Raw genomic sequence first — 7,358 nt, forward strand, 5'->3', positions numbered from 1 at the left:
AAAAAAAAAAAAAAAAAAAAAAAAAAAAAAAAAAAAAAAAAAAAGTTGTTTGCTCAGGAATAAAATTCCCACGCTGGGCACAAGTTCTGGCTAAGGAGGCGGCGGCTGGGCCCTCACGAGGGTTCCAGGGTCCCCAGGGCTCCCCATGACAGCACAGCCGCATGAGGACTAGGAGCCCCAGCAGAGCCCTCCCCGTCCAGCTCCATCCAGGCGCTGCCTCCCGGGTCCTCGCTGACCTCCGCTCGGGCAGAAGCCACCAAGTCCCAGGGCGGCCCCCAAGCCCCACCCCGGGGGCGCGGTTCTCCCTCGCTCGGCGGCCGAAGCCCAGCCACGTTTTTCTCCAGGCTGGGTCTCCGCAGCCGGGGCCGGACGAGGGCCATTTCTCACGACCCACTGCCACCTACTGTCCGCAGCGGAGAACTGCAGACCGAGCGCGGCAGGCCTCTGGGAAGCTGCCACCGGGAGGGGCCAGAGCCCCAGGCGGCGCTCAGGCCCCTTGGCCTGGAGCCCCAGTTCCCAATGTGTTACGGATACGTGTTGCAGCCCTGTGGGAACAACTCAGCTGGCCACCTGAAGCCCTGATGCTCTGGCTTGCACTGTTACTGGGGTAACTGGACCCCTGGGGACACAGGAGCACTAGGGCAAGCTCCTCCCTCCCCATCCGGCTATAGTCCCCTTTAGAGGCCTGAAAATCCTGCCCCTGGGTTTGGAGGGCTGTCTCTGGCTGCTTGAACTGGACCTGATGTAGGGCTTCCAGAGACAATTGTCCCTGTTTCCAGTTTCTAGATTAGAACTTCGCCTGTCCTGCAAGTCTGACCTGAGTCTGAGCTGGGCCTGCCTTCAGCTTTCTCCGTATTCTCTGGATGTCTTATGTGACCCTCTCTTGGGGCATGGATCAGGCGGCCCTGCATAAAAGCATGGTCCCAAATCTTGACTTCTCCACTCACAAGCTGGCTGATCTGAGGTAAGTGACTCAGCCTTCTTGTGCCTAGCTTTCCTCATCTTTAAACCAGCAATATCAATAGTAACTTCCATATAGGGTTGTCATGAGGATAAAATGAGTGGATATATATATACACACACACACACACACAAAGGAATTAGAACAAGGCCTGGCACACAGTAAATGCCTTATACGTACATAGTAGTGCATTATCCAATCATTAGGGATTATCTGTGTCAGTGTTATCTGCGTGCCTGTCGCAAGACTTCTATTTGATTGTGAGCTCCGTAAGTGCAGAAATCATCTCTGATTCGGCCACGAATCTTCAGCTACTTGCACACAGAAGGTTGCAGTACCAGTTATCCATGCATTCATTCATGCATTTAATAAATATTTATTCGACTAAGTGCCAAGCACTATGTCCTGGGTTTACAAATATTAATAAAGACAAAGACCCTTCACTCATGGAGCTTATGTTGTTTGGAGAAGACAGAAAGAGAGCAAACAACTAAGTTGATAAAATGGGTACATCTTGTAATAAGTGCTAGCAAGAGAACAGCCAGACTCTTTGAAAGAGGATGATGGAGGAGGAGCATGGAAGAGAGCTTTTGGATGGTCAGGGAAGGCATTGCTTCTAAAGGCCTCTGAAGAGGTGATAATTAAGCTGAAATTTAAATGAAAAGGAAGAAACTGGTGGATGCCTGGGGTATAGGCAAAAGATGGACTGCAAAGGAGGAAACTTTCTAAGGTGATGGAAATGTAACAGTGGTTGCCTAAGTATATTTATATAGTTGTCAAAACTCATCAAACTGAACCCTGGAAAGGAGCGAATTTTATTTATAAAAATTATGCTTCAGGATGGGCACAGTGGCTCATGCCTATAATCCCAGCACTTTGGGCCGACATGGGTGGATCACCTGATGTCAGACGTTCAAGACCAGCCTGGTTAACATGGTGAAACTTAGTCTCTACTGAAAATACAAAAAGTAGACAGGCCTGGTGGTGTGCGCCTGTAATCCCAGCTACTTGGGAGACTGAGGCAGGAGAATCGCTTGAACCCGACAGGCAGAGGTTACAGTGAGCTGAGATCACGCCATTACACTCCAGCCTGGGCAATAAGAGTGAAACTCCATCTCAAAAATAATAATAATAATAATAATTATGCCTCAATAAAGCTGATTTAAAAATAAAAGATGGTAGCCAAGTAAAAAATCAAGGAACAGCATTCCAGACATTGCAAAGAAGAGCTGATGCTTAGCCTCTGAAGCAGGGAAAATCTTTTTGCATCCTGGGAAGGCCTGTGTGGATGAAGCATGGTAAAGAAGAGGGAAGTTAGCAAGAGATGAGGCAAAGCCATGACATGCTGGACCTGGTGGGGTCAGGATTTTACTCTGTGTGAACAGAAAAAACCCTTGATTTGCTATCAAAAGTCCTAAACCCTGGTCTGGACTTTCTAGCTGTGTTGTCTTGGATGAATCATTGAACTATTGTGAACGTATTTTAAATGTGTAAAATAGGACTACAAATGATATGCAGGGATCCCATCAAAGGGGGCTGCAGCCAGGGTTGACTATGAAGGCAGGCTGACTGACACCTGACACCTGGGGATATACCCACATACTTTTATTGGGCACTCAAAAGATTGCTCACTGAATTAAAATAGTGCATGCCTGTATGGAGCAGAGACCTATGACCTTTCAGATAGCAGTTGCTGAGTAGTGGGGTGGAAGAATGGGAATTATTCCCATAATTAGGGCACTGACTAATTAGGACATTGAGTCCTTCAGTGTGTCCTCACCTACCCAATACTGTTTTTCTCTCTTATAGGTAATTCTTCTTTTCCTTGGTCTTATAGCATGTGTCACAGTTTATTATTATGCATTTAAATTCTGTACATCTTTGTTCAGTATCTGACTTTCTGTGGACTGCAAATTCCATGAGGACCAGGACTGTATCTGTTCTCTAAACCACTGTACCCCAGTATCTAACACTGTCATTGGTACATAGGAGGCACTCAGTAAATACTAATTGAATGAATGAATGAATGAATGAATGAATGAATGAATGAATATAACCATTTATCCAAAGACAATTAACTATCCACAGGACCCTTTCTGGTTCTTCCCAAATAATCCACCTTCTTCCCGTTACCCACTGGAAGCTCATCGCTTAAGCCTTCCTTTTTGGGTTTTCTCCATCATCCTCATTCTAAATTCAGCAGTGACCAACCCCAGAGAGTTTCTTTCTATTTTAATAAACATCTACACAAAATTGAGGAGATAAAGACTGGTGGTTGTGTTTGATTTCACACTGGTTTTGGCCTTTGATGTTGTAAACTACTTTCACTTTAATTTGGTTTTCTGAAGTAGATAGGGTTGAATCGACTATAATTCCCATTTTCCACATGAGGAGCCACACAGTTGACGAGATGGATTGACTCATTCCATGGCATAGCTAGGGAGTGGCAGGGACACAGATAAACCCCAGGTCCCGTGGCTCTAAATTCCATGATCCTTTTCCCTCCAGGTTCCTCTGCTTGATGGTTCTATGTGCAATACATTTCTCCCTTCACACCTTAGGCATTGATGGTGCATGACAAACCGTGGTGATGGTTCTCCACTGAGAAAAGATGATAAAGTCTCTCAGAAGCAATACTGTTCCTACCGTAAGTATCTAATCCACTTCCAGTGGCCATTGGGGCAAATGGAGGACATTGTAACACGATTACATGCATAGATCCCAAGTAAGGCCTCTAGAGCCAGATCTGTCAGGTTTGCATATTGGCCTTGCCACCTTCCAGCCCTCCAACCTTGGGTGATTTATTTCAGGTCTCTGTGCTACAGGCTCCTCATCCTAAATTGGAGATAAGAATAGTGACTATCTTATAGGGTTTCTGGGTGAATTAAATGAGTTAATACATGTAAAATGCTTGGAAAAGTGCTTATCCAATAGAAAGTGGCCAATTGATGTTGTCCTTCCTTCCTTCCCTCCCTCTCTTCATCCCTCCCTTCCTTCCTCCCTCCCTTCCTCTCCTTCCTTCCTTTCTTCCTTCCTTCTACCTTCCTTCCCTCCTCCTTCCCTCCTACCTTCCTTCCCTCCTTCCTTCCTTCCTTCTCTCCCTCCTTCCTTCCCTCCTTCCTTCCTTTCTTCCTTCTCTTTCTGTATTTCTCTCTCCACTTCTTTCTCTGTTACTTTTTTTGTTCTTCTCTTTTCTTTTTTCTCTCTTGCTCTATATTATTCTTCCTAAATTCCTGTCTCTTGTCTGAATGTAACTTCACAATAGTGCATCGATAAATATTTGCTGAACCAATACATAAATGAGTAAAGAAAAAGGAAGAGAAGGAGGGAGCTGATGCCTGGCACAGGATGTGAAGAAGTGAGGATAGAACAAAACAAGATAATCTTGTGTTTTTACATGTTTGTTTTTATCTTAATGTATGAGCTATAACAGGTAAGACACTCTCATCCTGTTTTACCATGGGAAAGTCAACCAACCTCTCTGCACCTCCATTTCTGCATCTGTATGGGAGCAGCATTGAACTAGATAGTCCTTATGTTTTCTGTCTCTGACTCTGAGTCTACAATTCCATCTATATGAAATGGGTGTTGACTTTTCCTAACATTTGAAATGAGATGGGGAGGGGATGGAATAAGCCAAATGTACATTTCCAAATGAAACCTGTTTCACCTGTGGCACCCACACAAGGCTTCGCAGGTGAGTACTTGTTTTGATCTCACCCTGGTGTTGACTTCTATCTCCTACTCTGCCTCTTAATAGGAATGGGACTTTGAGCAAGACACTCAACATCTCCAAGCTTCCCTTTCATCATCTTATTATGGGACTAAATGAGATGATGCATTGTAAGATGCTTAGCACAGTGATCAACATGTAGTAAATGTTCATTAAATTACCACTGATGTGCGTTGTTAAAGTATGTCTATGACCTCAAGCCTTGACAAAACCCACTCTAAGGGCAAATGATGAGTTTCCTATTAGCTGGTACTTTGGGCATTTTATGATTAAGCATTCATTGAAAATCCACTATCTGTTAGAAATTGAACCTCATGATAGCATAGGGAAGTCATGAGTTCTGACTCAAGGTTCAAAGGATTACATGCATTTTTTCAGGTCCCAATATATTTCTCGTACTTTGCTATATTATGCCCTTTAGTCCTTCTAACAACCCTGTAGGTAGGTTTTGTTGGGGTTGCGGGAATGAATTGAATGCAGGAAGCTGCAGAAGTAGAGCCTGCAGGGAGCAGGTGTGATGGGAATTCACAGGACTCAACCTGGATCACACCCAGCTCCTTCCCCTCTGTAAGCCACAGTCAGCGAATATCCTGATTGCACAGTGCCAAGGATGGGAGTGCTGTTGAGACTCTCATCAACCCTGCAGAGTTGGAAAAAATATGAGTACCTCCCTCATGAATTCTCAGTCCTTGCTTCTGGCTTCCTGTCCCTTCCCTTCTTTGACTTCTTCTACGCAAGGCTTGGGCATAAATAATGTACCTGAGCATGAATAAACACTGTGACTGGCTTCCCTCTCCCAGGGGATGTTTTGCTTTTGCAGCTGGATCTCTCATGTCTTCTGAACCCAAACTCCAAGCCTCCACATTCTTACTTAATTAGAATCCAAAGGCCTTAACCCAGCACGTGGGCTCTTCCCCAGCCTCCCTCCCTCTCTCCCTCCCACCTGAGTCAACTTGCCTGTGGTTGTCTTCTCTGATTCCAGCCTGAAGACCCTGGTCTACTCGACCCCTCCTCATACTCCCCATCTCCAGGATTCTACTGATGCTGCTTGCTGCTTCTGCTGGAATACTTCACATACCCAAATACTGCCTCTACTTTAGGTCTCAGTTCAGAGATCACCTCCTCCAAGAAGGCCTCTGTGATTTTACAGCTGGAAATAGTTTTTCTCTCAGAGAAATCATTACAGCAGTGGTTCACAACTTTGAATATGAATTTTTGCACATGAATCAGCCCAGATATTTTGTTAAAATGCAGATTCACAGAGAGTAGGTCGGGATGGGGTCTGAGATTTTGCATTTCCGACTTGCCCACCCATAATGTTTGCTGATTCTTCTGGTCTGTGAATTACCCATTGAGTAGCAAGTCATTGCCCAATCTGGCTGTGTGTCAGAATCACTTGACAAGCGTATTGAAACTGTGGATCCTGGGGCGAGAGGTTAATCCAGGTTTTGTGGGGCCTGAATTCATTCCATCTAGAGAGTCCTTTTAAAAGTATATATATAAAGTTATGAATAAGAAATTGCCACCTATGGTCCCAGCTGCTTGGGAAGCTGAGGTGGGAGGATCACTTGAACCTAGGAGGTAGAGGTTGCAGTGAGCTGAGATCGCGCCACCGCCCTCCAGGCTGGCCAAGAGAGCAAGAGCCTGTCTAAAAAAAAAGGAATTGCTGGATCTTCTCCCAAGTCCCTGGAAGGAGCTGTGCAAGTGAAGGGTCTTGATGTATAAACTTCACTAGCTGCAAGGTAAATCTATTTTTGCCTGGGGCCCACACGACAGCAGAATCTTGGAAGGCAGGAACTATATGTGTGTTTTGTTTTTAGAATTTCTCCAGGTTATTCATAGTGACCAATCCTAGACCTACCCCCATGCCCCCTCTAGGAATAGAGCACTTGAACTCCTGTCCATCCACTTACCTCCCTCTATTCCTTCCATCTCCAAAGCCACTGTGCTAGGCACTGGGATAGACCCCACAGAAACAAGGACTGAGGACAGGCAGGCTCCTGTCCTCAGCAAGCTCATGGTCTACTGGAAAACTGGTCACAGCTTCACAAAATGAACTCCTATCAGCTGTTCGTCCAAGTGCTGCAGGGATCAGAGGAGAGAACAAAACTCAGTCCTGATAAAAAGACAAGACTGGGAGGTCTCCCAGAGGGGCTGACATCGAGCGAGCTCTTACCAAATTACTGGGGCTTCTCCAAGCAGAGGGAACACTCTGTGCAAAGGCAGGGAGGCCTGAGAGAATATGTTCTCTTCAAGAACTAGCCAATCGAATCCATGTGTGGCAGAAGAGCAGGGCATATTTTGGGGGTTGGGGGCAGGGGGCAGGGCTGTGAGGAATGGGTATGGAGAGGTAGCTAGGCTCTCAGGAGTTGGGGCTCTTTGGGAGTGGATGATGGGCAGTGGATGGTTTTCGGGCAGGGGACTAGCATGATCAGGTCTTTTTTTTACACGTGCATGCATTACTTTCAACTTCCAACAATAACTAGTTCTTTCCATGACATCACATTATTAGATCCAGAGACCTTTATTTCTTTTTTAAAAACATCTTTAGTTCTTTAATGACTATTTCTTTTAAAGTAATTGTTGAATGTCAGATAGCCTGTGAAGTATGTTGATCTTATTTGTTCCTTCTACAAACTCTGGGAGGCATCACGGATGATGTCT

The 7,358-nt window shown here is 45.3% G+C and overlaps 1 long non-coding RNA gene across 1 annotated transcript in view; it reads right to left on the reverse strand.

Annotated features, from left to right (window-relative positions):
• Positions 1-6,758, reverse strand: part of LOC108535514 (uncharacterized) — a 60,979-nt gene extending 54,221 nt beyond the window's left edge. The window contains exon 1 of the long non-coding RNA XR_014485101.1: positions 6,608-6,758. This is a non-coding gene — a long non-coding RNA (uncharacterized LOC108535514). The remainder of the gene's footprint in view (positions 1-6,607) is intronic.
• Between the last annotated feature and the right edge of the window lie 600 nt (positions 6,759-7,358).

Source organism: Rhinopithecus bieti, unplaced genomic scaffold, assembly GCF_001698545.2.
Source record: "Rhinopithecus bieti isolate Rb0 unplaced genomic scaffold, ASM169854v2 scaffold_11944, whole genome shotgun sequence".
Lineage (NCBI taxonomy): Eukaryota > Metazoa > Chordata > Mammalia > Primates > Cercopithecidae > Rhinopithecus > Rhinopithecus bieti.